The sequence below is a fragment of the Calonectris borealis genome, chromosome 18, assembly GCF_964195595.1.
Source record: "Calonectris borealis chromosome 18, bCalBor7.hap1.2, whole genome shotgun sequence".
In the NCBI taxonomy this organism is placed as follows: Eukaryota; Metazoa; Chordata; class Aves; order Procellariiformes; family Procellariidae; genus Calonectris; species Calonectris borealis.
Genome location: NC_134329.1, coordinates 12,909,139 through 12,924,207, shown reverse-complemented (window position 1 = coordinate 12,924,207; position 15,069 = coordinate 12,909,139). Strand labels below are relative to the sequence as shown.

The following is a 15,069-nucleotide window of genomic DNA, read 5'->3' as shown; positions in this document are numbered from 1 at the left end:
GGAGACATAAGGCAAGGACAACAGAATTTTGTTAGTTCTGCTGGTAACAAAGTTATTTATTTAATTGCAATTTTAATGTGCTCTTTAAAAAAGCATGTGCATAATTTGCTGCTCACTATCAGCATTCAACAATTCACTTGGAATTGTTCTTACAAGAGTAACACCAGCGTCTAGGCCTACCTACTTTACTGCAGGTATGTTATAAGTCTGGTTGTTTCCGCTTTCAAGAATACAGTTGCTGTGATGGTAGACATCCTATTACTGAGTCTGGAACAAGTGTAAGTAGTTAACAAGAGAGGTGCATAACTGCACCGAAGCATTGCCAAACATACCAAAACAATTACAGAACAGAATACTAGCCCACCCTTTAGCCACTTCCTTTAAAATATTAACTGATTATTTATAATTAAAATAGAAAGCAAGTTGGCTTCAGCTAGAGCTGAGATACTTGAATCTCTGTATAGCCTGGATCAATTAAGTCAAGCTGCTGATAAGAACTATGGGAAGCCTGAAAACAACTCAACTAAAAAAAGTTATTGAATTTAACTGACAAAAAGCCAAGTTTCTGTTACATATTTTGAATGTTAAAGACCACGATACACAGTGGAGGGAGCGCCAGTCATCAAGTGTGCCTCGGAGCAGCCTGTGCCCTGTTGGCCTCACATAATCACAAAAGAAGCCTCACAATAAAACCCGGTGTTTTCAATACCTATGAACTGAAACATCAATAATTTCCAGTGTCCTTCTGTGACCATTTCTTGACATGCTGCCGTCAAAGGGTCACTGTATGTTAAAATGATCACTTCATCAAACTCTTGCACCTGACACAAGTACCAACCAGCCACCACCAGCGCAGGCATTAAATGCCACCGCATAACCACAGAAAACAAGTGTTGGTTCAAGGCTTTAAAACGCTCCAGTCGCTGCTGCTGCATAGATTTAGGACAAGAGCGTCCCGCACAGAAGCGGCTCTGGAGCGGCGTTTCCCTTCGCGCCGCTCGCTCCGAGGGGCGGCAGCCACCCCGGCCGCCGAGCGCTGGGGCTGTGGCGCTGGGCCGGGAGGGGCCGGCCGGCCCGCCGCCGCCTGACGCACCCCCCCAACACAGAGCCCGTGAGCTCCCAGCCAGGCAGCGCCGCAGGCTCGGGCTCCCCACTCGAGACAGGCGAAGCGACTCAAGGGTATTTCCGAGCCCGGCCCCCCCCCCCAAGCGCCAACCAGGAGAGGCGCCGGCCCGAGGTGACTCCCCCAGGGCCGCGCGCGAGAAGGGGCCCGGGCCGCACGACCCCACCGTTCCCCTCAGGGCCGCGGCTCCCACCGCGGGAAGAGCCCCCCGGGACAAACCGCGAGCGCTCCGCACTCACCCAGCGCACGCCGCGGACACCACATCCCCACAGCCCGGCTTCCGCCAGCGCAGCCAGTTCAAAACAACGCCCGCCCCTATTGGCTTCCGGGCGCCCCGCCCCCCCACACGCTATTGGGGGACGGATCCCCGCCTCTCCTCTTCAAGCTGTCATTGGCTGGCTCGCACACAGGTGCCCGGTGAGCACCGCCCTCTCCCTTTCCCCCACTGGCCTGCGCGTCGCGGGGCGCCATGAGAGGAGTCGTGGCCTCCCGCTCCCCGCCCGGCCTTGAGGCCTGCCGCCGCTGCGTGAGGAGGACCTGGGCCTGGGGCCTCGGGAGGAGGCGGTACTGGGTGCTAGAGGCACGTCACCTTCAACACAGCCCTACACCCATGTCCGCCACAGTGGACTGGAGAAGTCATCTCTGGTATTGTAGTACCTGGGCTGCTGCTTGGCCGCCTCAGCCTGTTTCCAGTATATTTTCTTTCAAGGTATGAAATAATAACATCAAAGGCCTGGTCTGAGCTTCAAGGGGCTCATACCTCTGCGGATTGACACACCCAGGACTGGGTTGTTGACAATCTTAGTGAGTTTGGATGTTCCTACTTACCATTCCTAGAATAAGGTCGCTGCGTGGGATGCGCGTTAGCGCGACGACCTTCAGGAGACCCTCCGCTACCAGAAAGGCCCCAAAGTCATCGAGCCCTGAGCTTGCAATGGTATGAATTCAGGGCAGCTTTCCTGAGGATCGAGGAAAACACAGGTAACAAGGTCAGATTTGCTTTCAGTTATTAAGCACAGCATGATCAGAACTGATAATAAAGCATTTAGTAATTTTACTTAGATCTGCAGATTTAGGCTGGGATTGGATCTGTGCCACCTTTTTGTCCTTTCATACTGAAATGTTAACTTACTCATGGTTTTTTCGAACAAGATTTCAAACTTTATTTCTGACTTTTTTTCACGGGTGGCAATAGAGGGTTTCAGTGGAGCCTGCAGATTAAAAATGTTTTATGGTGAAGTCTCTAAGGGAAGACCAGAAAAGCCTTGACTGCTCTTCTAGGTTCTAACACTGATAAAAACAGTACACACAAGATACGGAACACTAATGAAAAGAACTCCCAGAGGTATATGAGTGTATAACGTGGCTTACAAGGCAAAACCTTTTATCCTGGATGCAGAAAACCTGAAGTCAGTTGTTAGCTTTACCACTGGTCTGTCAGATGACATTGAGCAAGTTCATCTCAATACTTTCTTTCTCCATCGTCAACAATGGGATGATAGCATTGACCTTCACAAGGTCTTTTGAGATCTACTGATGAATATTGCTGGGTGAGTATATTATCATCATTATTTGTACTATTGCTTTTGAAACACAACAATAGATTGTAGTTATTACCTACATGTATCAACCTTGATACATATAAAGCTAAAATATATTTATGTTTTCAGGTACAGAGTTGTTATTTAAAAGTTATCTGATGAATAAGTAGACAAATTATACAAATCTCTTAATCTCCATTATGTTAAAATTGGTAAAATGCGTGCACATTAAATGTAATTTATTGTTCTTTGCTGTCACTCTGTTTCTCAAAGTATAGACTCATCACTGTGACCAAAGATTATTTAGCTTCTATGCTTCATACCCATTAAAAATCTTCAGATGATAGGTCTGCATACCTTCAGTAGGAGTTATGTCCGTGGGAAGAAGAAAAGAAAAACTGTCCATAGGCTTAAAACTTAATGGTGTTAATTTTTACTGATTTTTAATTTTTTTCATTATTTTTAATACATATGGGAAGTTAGAATAACTTCAAACTCATTTAAAAACATTTTTAGGAGGCTTCACAAAAACAGCCTGCTGCAAGGATTTGTGAATACTGGATTTGGTGGCCATTCAGATTCTCCCTTCTATTTCCTGTGTTTACTTTTTGTTTTGCCTAAAACAGCTTGGTTATTGTTGTCCTAGACCCTGTCCTAGGGGATCTACCTATAGCTCCCATTGTTTGTCAAACTCGAGTAGCCTGATCCCAAATAGGTAGTGATTCTGTACCCACTTTAAGTATCTTCAGTGAAGAGAGTGGTACTGGCGATCAGCGCAGAACCTCTACTGGAGAAAGCTGAAAAACAAGCAGCAGCTTAGTGAAAAGCTTGTAGAATTGTCCTGAGTTAGTCTCAAAAACTAAAAGACAATTAGTCCTGACATTTGTTTCAAAACTTTGTTCTCTCTTCTAAGTGCTGGAATGCACATTGTATGGAATGCGTAAAGCACACCTTAAATGGCTTAAATATCTCTTCCCTGAGAGCTCTCATAAAGTATTTGCTAAAGAGGAGACATCAGTGACCCAGGCAGTTTTCTAGAGACCAGTTCTTGCTCTGATCCTATTAAGTATCTCTATCAATTGTCTAGATGATGTAAGATCTTTCCTAGTAAAATATGGAGCTTAGGAGACGAGTGGATAATTCACATGACTGATTAGTTACACAATCATCTGATGTGCCCAATTAAATCATCCCAGTCCAATAAATGCATTTTTAGGGTCAGAAAATGTGAGCAAACGCATCTGGAAATAAAGAATGCTGGGATGGGGACTAACTTGGCAAGTAGTACTTCAGAAAAGAATTTAGCTGTTACTAAATGTTTCAACATGACCTCTCAGGGTAATACTGTGGTAAACTGGACTAATGTAATCCTTTAATGTATAAAATACAGAATATATAGGGGAGACAGGGGAGTGATACTGCCTTTGTCCACAGCACTAGCACCATTGGAACACTGCACCATTTCTGGCATCCACGGCTAGGGAGGAGGGGAAAACCACTAGAAATAATTCAAACGAGGAACATAAAAATAATGAAGCGGGTAGATAACGAGACATAAAATATGGGGCTTAGGAAGCTATTCAACTTATCGAAGAGAAGGCCGAGAGGTAACTCAATCACTGCGCATAGACCACTGCAAAAGGCGAAAAGGTCAAGTTAGACAAATCCGTAGGGATCACGTGCCAGCATTACCTGGCTGCATGGCACCGGACAAGCCCTCCGTCACAGCACGCATTTAACCTGGACCCAGAATCTCCCAGTCCACAGCTGTCAAAGTACCATTTAGCTTCCCCAAGAACAGAGAACCTTCAGCTGTCCTGCAAGTCGGTGGCCCTAGTGCCGCCCGCCGGTTGGTGCGGTTTCGCGTACCCACCCCGCGAGGAGACATACTGGTCCTGCTGCTCCTGCCGAAAGCACATCGCCAGTGCGCTGCTCCCGCAGGCAACGGGCGGCAGTGCCGTGCCCCGCGCACCGCTCTTTGCCGTGCGGGCAGCCCCGTCCCTGCCCTCGCACCGGCAGGGCCTCCCGCCGGGCTGCGGCGGCTCCTCCGGCAGCTCCCGCTGCTCGCCGCCCGCGGCCCCGCCGGCCGCCTGGCGCGCTGCTGCCCCGCGCGCTCGCTGAGGGGCCGGGCCGCCACGCTCGGACGGGCAGTCCCGCCGGCCAATGCCACGCGAAGCGGCCAGCCACTGAGCGGAGCGAGGCGGAAATCCACCAATGAGGCTTTGGTTGCTGGGCTCGATGGCAGAGGAACTACCCAATAGTAAAATTCGCGGCGCGGGAGCAGCGCGCCAGTTTGTGTGCCGGCCGCAGACAGGCAGCGCGAGGCAGGGGTCGGCGGCGGGACCGCTGGCGGGTGTGGGTCGCGGCCTCGCTGCGCTCCCCGGCCCGCCGGCCGCTGTGGCGATGGGGCGGACGAGGGAGCCTCTTTCCTTCTGCTAGTACTTCCCCCAGGTGTGAATGCTGAGGAACGATAACGCCCCGCTTAAAAAAAAGAGTTGGAAAGACGGTGCCAGCAGGGGCTGACTGGGAAATGCGTTCCTCTCTCCCGGTGGGCCTCTCCTGAGGGACGCTCGACCGGGGCGGCTCCGCGGGCAGTTGTTTTTTCTAAACGTAGTTTCAGAAGCGCACGCATTTTTCAGCATTGGCCTTGGACCTTTTTTTGGAGCGGCCTTGGGGGCCGTCGGGAGGACCGTGCTCCTCCAGAGGTGGCGAGCGGCTGAGCTGGGGTGCGGGAGCGGGCACCCGGAGGCCTGATGGCAGCGAGTTTGTGTGCTCTGTAGAGAGGAGAAATCCCGTGTGCTTTAAAAACGCAGCCAAAAATCATAGTAGAAAAGGTAAATGCAAGAAAAGGGTTAATGATTGCTTCCACCTTCCCCCTCCTCCCCCCCGTTGGATAAAGATGGTCTTGGATACCCTTTGTAAATAGGAATGTGGAGGTGGGAGGGGAGAATCAGCCCGACTCCGTCTACTGCGTTGTCTTGGTGGGTAAGAAGGCGATAGAGCGGCTGATGCAGCCCGGGTGCTCTCCCGGGAGAATGCGCGGGGGCACGGACGCGCCTTCCGCGGGAGCCGGGCACCCGCGGGGCTGCGCTGGGGTGGGGGGGGCGTGAGCGGCGGGCGGGGAGCACCGCGGAGGGGGCTCCTGCTCCCAGGGGACGGGAAGCGAGAGAGGAAGACAAGGGGCTTTCGTTGATATGCTGCGCAGCGGTTGCTGAGTATTCTGTTGAAGAGTTGGGTTTTTTTTCCTTCTCTCTCTCTCTTTTTTTTTTTTTTTTTTTTTTTTTTTGGTACACCCGCCTCCTTGAAGCCAGCAGAAGCAAGGAAAATAAGCTGGGGACAGAGAAATAAGAGAAGACGGAGGAGATGGTGAGCAGATCATTGGGTTGGGGGGAATGAATGAGGTTGCCGGGCTATTTTTTGTGAGAGGTTCTTGCAGGGTATAGTACGTTTGGGATGATTTTGCATCACGATTGCAGACTAGCCGCCTTTGTCTGCTAAAGATTGCTGTTCAAGGTTTAACAGCGTTCATCAGTTTATTGTGAGATACGGAACGAGGAGTTGATGTATATGAATGGCTAAAATTACATACGCAAGCCACACACACAAGCAACCCCTAAACAAACCAACATTGTATTAATCCTGCAATATGATGGGCAGCTCTTGTCATGGAGGGAAGTCATTGCTCAGGTTATTTGTGGCATGCATAGGAGATGAGTCTCTTTATAGCAAAGACCAAACAAAACTAACCTATTTCTTCACAAACGTGAAATCCATTAGACCTAAAAGCCAAAGTTAGTTGTTTTTTTTTCTTTTAATTTTCTCTGTAGTATTGCTGTACATGATTAAAATCCAATGTTTGCAAAAGATTAAAATCTAATGTTTGCAAAACTTGATCAACTCTTTAAAACGTTCACGTTTAGCATGCAAATAGTAAAGACTGTCTTTCTCCCTTTCTCTTTTTTTTTTTTTAAATGTAGTCACTTGTTTGTGTATCTGGAAAGGGGAATTCTTATAACATGTACTTTGCTTTTTACAGTGTACTGTTGTGTCTTAGGTAGGTCACAGCACAAATGTGATTCTTGGCATGTTAAAAAAAAACAACCCTGAGCAGATTTTTTTTTTATATCAAGTGAGGACCTGTTTTTATACTAATAATATGTTACACTAGATACAAGTTTGTGGGGAAAAAAACTGCTGTTTTGTGTTAATGGGAATGCTTTATGGTAAAAATCATGATTCTAAATGACAGAATATTGACATTGGCTGATTGTATCTTTCTGTGGATGAAGTGCTGCAGTCTGTATTAAGTACCTTAGCCCTTTAAGCTTCCATAAATTTAAACATATTTTGTTTACAAAATTGTGCGGGGCTGCATGGTGCAGTAGTAAAATCTGAAATTTTAGTGGCTTTAGAAATGTTGCAAGGCACTGCAAAAGAGAAAAATTGCAGCTTCATATTAAATCTGCTGTGGAAAAAAAAAAAGATTTGTTATAATAAAGTAATACAGGATATATATGGTGACTAACTGAAAAGGCTGGATAGTTTGGAGCTTCTACAGAAAAAAATAAGTTGTGAACTATGCTGTGATCTTCATTATGCAAGATATTTGGATGGATGGCTGTTAAATTTATGTTGAGCAACATCTCTGTAAATGCTTGTCTGAAATATTTAAATTATATGCTTCATTAGGCAAATGGGTTTATCTTCCCATTGCTTGGCTAAAGGAATGTATTAGGAGGGCAAGGCTTAGAAGAACAATACAGTTTGACCGCATAGTTTCACTGCATAGTTTATCCTCATGTATTGTTCAGAGATGCATAGAACGTATTTTATTTGACATTGGTGATCTTTATAAAGTTGACTTTGCTGATTTTATGCCATGGTTGCTGTCAACATAAATAACTGAATTTCAATTAATATAACCATAGATTTGACCTACTATTTAGCTAAAATGGATGAAAAATAGTTCCCTCCTTTGGTTTTCATCTATTAATTCAAAATCTCTGCAATGGATTTCAGTCTCAATAATTCTTTAATATTGGAAGAACTGGTAGGAGTTACAAATAGAGAGAGATTCCCATTATATTGAGTTAGGACACTGCACTAGAAATGGCAAATTTCCTGCCTTTTGCTTATACTTCAAATTGTGTACAAACTGCAGTTTAGAGAAGATATCTTATCCTGAAGACCATCTGCATGCATATTACAGTTACATAAAACTAAGCTTCTGTATTTGATTTTATGTAATGCAACACATTATTTCTGCAGTGCTTTTGGTGGATCTTGGTTAGTGTCAAAATTGATACAGTGAGGAAAACCTGTTAGAATTCTTGTGCTACCAGGTTTATAATTTGTTGCTCTTAATATTTTATTGTGTGGGTATAAATCATTGACACAAACATTGTAAACAAATGCTGTAGCAGCTAAGTGTGAGATTACATTTAGCTTATGTCTTTACAGTTTAACCAGAGTATGACAGTATCTTGTCTAGTGTGAGTGCATTCGATTCCTAATAGCTGTCATAGTAATCTTCAAAGCAGAAAGGTTAGGTCAAATTTTTTACTTTATTGCCTGTCTTTACAGAAAAAAGAGGAAAAAGGCCAACTCTAGGGTTTCACCAGCATGGATAGGGAAAGAATTTATCAGATGTGTTGCATGCAGTTACCTTGTTCAGACTTCATATGAGTCGCCTGGAAATTAGCATTGAGATTTCTGTTAAGATTAAAATCCACATATTTTTAGAAAAAGTGTTCTGTTCATAATGCAAAACATTTAGAGTATACATGTAACTTGGCAAACATTTTCTTCAGAAAAGGGCATTAGCAATATCATGGGTTTAAGCATTGAAATAAGAATAAGGAGATCTTGAAGTATTCTCTTAAATTCCAGGTAGGATGTGGTCTATGTGTGTGCTGAAGCAAGAAGGTTAGCCACTTCAACATCTGAAAAAAAGTAGCAACCGTCTCATGTAATTAAATGTTTTTTATTTCCCCTAGCTAACTTGTGTAAAACAAAGCCAAACCCAAAAAACTGTGGCGCAAGTTTTTTCTTCCTTGTTTGTTCTTTTCACTCCTACCCTTGCATTTCACAGGCAACCCAAAACAAGCTGTAAAGCTACTTCTGGTTCCATATGCTGAGGTTCTAGAGGTCTAGATCTTCTGCGTTAGCTTAGGTAGCATTCATTTTAAGTAGTATATAAGACAAATAACTAATTCTAGTGAATCTAATTCTTTTTATGTGTCTGCTTTTCTGCAACGTTGTAAGAACAGGCAGCTCAATTTAGTAATATCCAATCTTTTGAAAGGCTGGCAGTCAACCCTCTACCAGTCACATTTTCAAGAAGTAGCATTTTTGGTGCGTGGTGTGTAAATGGCTAATCATTTAATACTAAGCGGACAGCATCTCTGATTTGTCATTAATTTATACAAACTGCATCAAACAAAATATCGTTTTAGAGTCCTGATGAGATTGCCACTGTGTTTCAGGATAGTTTGACATTTTAACCCACCAAAATACATGCCTTTCCTGGAATATCAGTTAATTTTTGGGATAAAAAATGTACAAGAGACCACGTAGGAATGTATATATGGGTGGCATTTTTAAATATTTTAATCTCTTGTAGAGAACACTTCAATTTAGTTAATGAAGCTCATATCTAGTCACTACTCATTCCTACAAAGGACATGACTGAATATATTTTCTTACAATAGTTGTCATTACTGGGAGCATACTGCTATTGAAATAAATGGCCTCTTTGTGAAAGTAATGAATCTTAACTAAGTAAGGCACCATTTTAACCCTGAAATGACTGGCTTTATTGTATTTTTTTAACTGATTACTTTATCAAATTCTGTGAAAGTTGATACTCTATTTATACCCTCATATTTTGCTATGTAGTTATATTTTTGTTGTTCAATCTAGATAAAAATTGATAGAAATGTCACTGGTTTCAAGTAAGAGACATCTAAAGTTGGTTCTAAGAGGCTGGCCACAATGAAGTCAAGGGATCTGCTTAATCGTATGTTTCAAAATCAGGCCCTCTGAGGAGTTAACCTAGAAAAACAAAATCAGCGGGTATTTCTGTAGATATCGAAATCTGTGTTTTCTCAAGTGTAAACTTTTTGCACAAGATAGATAGTGTTTACTAGCAACAGTACACTGAGGAAAGAACCTGTGAGCCTGAGCATGTGCAGTGCTGCATCTCTCCAGATACCTCTTTGTGAAGGATCTCTTGGTCTGATTCTGCAAGTCGTAATCCTCTGTAATCAGCTGATATTAATTATCACGAGACAAGTTGAGTGATTTTGAATATAGAGTGTATTTAGAAAGAGCAGAATGGTAATATTTAGGTCACAGAGTCCAGGCTGAGTAGCCCAAGAAAGTAATTTTCATCCAACACTTGTCTAATGGTGATACTGCTGGTGGCAGTATTACAAGATACTAAGATCCATTAAGAACACATGGGCAGGATTGTGCTTCTCTGCTTCACTCTCCAGTTTATATTGCCCTGGGAAGACCTTTCTGTTTCTGAACTACGTGAAGTATGCTTTATCTCTACTGATATGACAGCTTTCTTGGACAGCTTAGGATCTTTGTTCCATAAGGTCCTTGACTGCAATGTCAAAATCTTCTGTGCATGCTTCAGTGGATGTTGTTTATAATTATGGTTTTCCTGCATCTCGGGGCACATGCATTTTGTTTCAGAAGCTGCAACAGGGTTTCCGTGAGCTACTGTGGAGTTATATGCCAGCGCACCACTAATCTGTTAGCTTATGATTTGTAGGTCAGGGAGAAATTGAGGTATTTTGCTATCTAAGCAGTATCATCTCTTTGCTGCTTCAGTGCTTACATGACATCTCAAGTTGGCTGAAGATTAAAAGGACACTGTCAAGGTATCTTTCACAATTTCATTTTTATTATTTATTTTGTTTGCCTTATTATTGCTGTCATAAGCCATTGGAAGCTTGAAGTCTAGTGCCTTGCCAACAGGCCTTTGTCCTCCAGAACAGTTAATGTTTAGCTGCTTATGGTTTATTTAAGAGTTGTGAAGCATTTACTGTCTTCTGAAATACATTACTGAAGAGTTACAGCTTAAACATTGCAAGCAAGTGAGAGGGAAGAAGTGAGTAAATCAGTTTGCGGCCAGTCCTGACATTGTGTAGTTATGGTAAACTCAAAATACTTCTTTTCCTTAGTTCTTTCAGAATTTAATAATTTGGGAGTATAGAATTAGGCATCAGTCATCCTTGAGAGTGGACTTTCCAGGTCATTGGTATCAAGACCTGCATTCTTAATTGGATATAATTTGAATTATCTAATGAAGTAATCCCTGTAAAAATTCTTATAGATGCAGTGATATTGACTGACTTTGAGGTGACGAGCAGTAGCTTCATTTGGAGTATTGGCCAGGAAAAAATATCTTTACAGGATCTGGGCTTTGTATTGCATGTGCCTTTTTTCTCTTATAAGCTTAAATTTTCCCCCCTCTTATTTCTGCTATCATAAAAGGAATGATCTTGGGTTTTTTGTGTAGAAAAATGCTACCTTAACTTGTTGCTGTAGGAAAGTCTTTTCTTAATTGATATACATTCATTGCAATGTAAAGTTAGTGAAACTAGAGCTACTGTTTCCAGTAATTTAATTGCCTGTTCTTCATCTGCTCTGGCGGTGTAATTTCTACCCATGAGTTGGAAGTATATCAGCACAATTCCTCCATGGGACCTTCTCATTACAGTAAACATTCTCTATTTAATTTGGGTTATGTAGTGATAAAATTTTAAGTAACTGCTGTTCAGAACAGAAGTGATTGCACAGACTTTTACTGAATTGTTCCTATGGCTAAGAAACTGTATTGCAATGTTTAACTAATCAACAGTCTCCATGTCTACTGGATTCACAGCTTGATGAGAGCTGAATGTATGTAGTGATATTGGGTAGACTTATTTTTGCAGGTTTTAAAAGAAAAAATAATAATCTTTTTGACAGTATGCAGAGTAGCAAAGGTTGCAGAGATTCCCCAGAGGAAGGTGAATGGCAGAGTGACTTCAAATATGGTTCATAAGGCACAGACTGTCTTGGGGAAGGAGAATCTGAGATGTGACACTTAAGTTGGGGTAGTTACAATAACTTCAGCCGTGTCAATTAGATGACTAAGTTAGAAAGGGCAGCCACTTCTGGCTGCAAATGAAAACTGTGGATGGAGACAGCAGACGTCTCTGGAGGTTGATTCAGTCTATGAGTCTGAATCAAGTGTTTTAACTGGCACTTTGAAGGAGCCTCTGTCTCTCTGCTAAGTAGCAAATATGGATAGTATATGGAGACTAGCTTCCTAAATTAAGCATGTATGTCCGGTGCTGAAAGTGAGACAGCATGAATATTATTCTTGTTATGTATACATCAAAACTTTGAAGAACTTTTCATGTGGTGGGTACTTTAATTGCTCATTGATGGGTTGAATTTTCTTTAGACAACTGCTCATACACCTCGCCTATGAGGTTAATTGTACAAGGTTGAAGGGAACAAAATAGTTTTGGTCATTTTGTGCAGTTTTCAGAACTTTGAAAGAATTCTGTTAATGGTTGGTTGAGTTTCTTGTGATGTGTATTGATGTAACATCACTCGTAGCAGTCTAGTACAATCCATAAGCTTGCTACTGCAGAGTTTCTGTTTCTGTTTTGCTGTTCCTGGGAAAGAGAAGGAAGCCTTAGACAAGACTGCCTATGGAGAGAAAGGTGGGCATGATGGTGTTATGGTGTTATATTATGGTGTTATATTGGGGTTTGTACAGGAGAATCCCTCTAGTATCAACAGGAGATACATGGGAAATGCACTTAAAGTATCTCATAAAAACAGTGTTCTTTTAAAATGGTGTGGGTTTTTTTAAGGAAATGCAAGTTTTATTAAATGTTGCACTGCTTCTCTAGAATGTGTACAGAACGCTGTAATTATTGGTATAGACATTTTTAACAATATTCTGCTCTTTCCTTTGAGATATAATCCTAATATTTTGTTAATCTACAATGGGTTAAAATGGCATAAAGATCAGATTGCTGAAAGTAGGAAGCCTTTTGTCTCTCATGTCTGGATCTGTTTCTCCATTTTGATAGGCTAGTGACAATGAGTTTTGCTATATGTCTACTCTGAAGTATTTAAAAGAAAAATGCTTATATATGCTAACATTAATGAAGTGTTTCATACAATTGTGATAATAACATTATCTAATAACATTTTCAATACTTCACAAATCTTTGGCTTATGGTTAGTATTCTGCTGTTGTATATTGCTGTCAAGTTTTGATTTAGAAATTAACTCTTTTTAAAAAAGTGAAATACTCTAACATTCCGTCTGCAATTCTTCATCCGATGCAAGGAAGCTTCAGTCATGTTGATCAGTAAAATGACAATAACCATCCATAAAACTTTGATTCAGTTTTGCATATCAGTAAGTGCATGCCAATAGTGGTCCCAAGGTATTAAAAGCATAGTTTTATTGTATGCAGTAGCTATAAATTTAAGAGTTTTCCAGTATCTTTAAGACTTAATCTCTTCTGCCTGAATAAATATCACATTTGACTTTATTTTATCAATGTAATGTCAAGTGACGTCTCAAATGTGAATCCTAAGTTAAACTGGCAGTGTTCTGCTTCTTTGCACCACAGGCTGGGTCATGCCATGCTGGTATAACTTCTCCACATATTTTTAGACTGGTTCTTCTTTAATTCAGTGTGACAATACAAATAGTGACTTATTGACGGCAGCTAAAGCGAGATCATTATGACTGTAATCAATAACACACCTGCATAGAATAACAACTACTACCAGGGACATATTTTGTATTGATTCAGGAATTTATGCTGTCTCCACTACACCCAGTCTGCTGCTTCCATAATTTATGTAATAAAATCTCTACTTTAGAGAAGCTGTTACTAAGTTAAATACTAAGAAATGATGACATATCAAGATGTAAATTGCATATTGAAGATATTACTACAAGCAGAAATAGCACTTGCTAAATTCCTGTGGGTTCTGATTCAGGACCAAAGCACTTCCTTACTGCAGGCTGAAAGATAATGGAAGTAAAAAAACGTGTTCCCTCTCCTGAGGCAGTATTTTAGAGGTGGAGGATAAGACGCTGTTTTTAATGTGATGTGGCGATGGAAGCTTATTGAATTGCATAATCCATAAGTTTGGAACCTTGGTAGAATTTCTTTATCAGTAGCAGTAACCCTTATGCCAGTTCTGTCCTTAAACTGGAATTTAATTTTCTCTTAACACTGATACATTTTTATATGTCTCTCTCTAATAGAGGAACACGTTCTAAAAAATTGATACCATCCTCTGATTTTTCTTTTTCAAGCCTAAAGTCAGTAGAATTGAACAGAAGGTACAGATAATGACCAGGAATTTGGGAATACCGATGTTCCTTGAAAGTAATACCTAGTTTCCCGGAGATACGTGTTTGTTCTCTTACTTGCTATCTCTCTGTTTGTTTTGTTGATGAGATGGTTAGCCACAAGTCCAATGGAAAATTACTGAATAGAACAAAATCTCTTGGTGGGTTTTAAGCGTGATAAGAAAACTTAAACGATGTATCACAAATAATCTTAGTGTGTGAAGTCTATACAAAGCTTCAAATTCAGCTGTTCATCCAGATTCATGTATGCTTCATTTAATTCTTATTTGAATGTCAAACAGAAAACTCAAATTTGCAAGTATTGCACACACTAGCTTCCTAGATATACAGCCTTTTGTTTCTGATGGTGTTACCATCTTTGTATCCAAATGTGCCTACAATTTGCCAACAGGAGTAATCTCAGTGTAGTCCAGAGAAATAGGCATGTCTTCAAATTTACTGTTCTTCAGATTATTAAATAAAATTCTAGTTCTTGGTTAACTTCTAGATCTTATTTGTTGCCTGTCTTCTGTTTAGTGGCATTATACTAAAACTCTCTCTGCTGTAGGAACAACTACAGCATAAAAGGATGGTGCTTTAAAAGGTTTGTGCTTTAAATTTTAAATGTTCAAGACTCTGTATTAAGAAGCTCAGCATCAGGACTGTTTAGAGAAACCCTTCCATACCAAGCTTGAACTAAATCTAATCAAATTCAAGTAGGATATTATATTTTTTTTTATGTAATAGTATATTACATGTTGTTTTGTTGCTTAATGCTGAGATAAAACTCCCAAAGTATGACAGATAAGAATCCAGATAGAACAGTGTTCCCCAGACAATTCTCTTAGGATACTATTCATGAGTTAACCCACTAGTTCTTGAGAACATGTTTTGTGCTGATATTTTGCCCTATAAGAATGAGGATATTTTCTTGGAAGAGTATTTGCTACCTTATCTTTTTTACCAATGTTTCGTGATGGTATGTTCCTGTAGGTGATAAAGGGTCTTCAGCTT

The 15,069-nt window shown here is 41.4% G+C and overlaps 2 protein-coding genes across 5 annotated transcripts in view; one reads left to right on the top strand and one right to left on the bottom strand.

Annotated features, from left to right (window-relative positions):
* Positions 1 to 2,061, bottom strand: part of TANGO2 (transport and golgi organization 2 homolog) — a 38,669-nt gene extending 36,608 nt beyond the window's left edge. For 2 of the 3 annotated variants that reach the window (XM_075168002.1, XM_075168004.1), the window contains exon 1: positions 1,363 to 1,440. The gene's annotated coding sequence lies outside the window, so the exon portion shown is untranslated. Of the gene's footprint in view, positions 1 to 1,362; positions 1,441 to 1,951 lie in introns of those variants that run through there. The other variant, XM_075168003.1, reaches the window with a different exon arrangement.
* Positions 2,062 to 4,970: 2,909 nt separating this feature from the next.
* ARVCF (ARVCF delta catenin family member) overlaps positions 4,971 to 15,069 on the top strand; it is a 293,995-nt gene continuing 283,896 nt past the window's right edge. Inside the window, exons 1-2 of one of the 2 annotated variants that reach the window (XM_075168019.1) lie at positions 4,971 to 5,498; positions 5,972 to 6,030. The gene's annotated coding sequence lies outside the window, so the exon portion shown is untranslated. Of the gene's footprint in view, positions 5,499 to 5,585; positions 6,031 to 15,069 lie in introns of those variants that run through there. The other variant, XM_075168018.1, reaches the window with a different exon arrangement.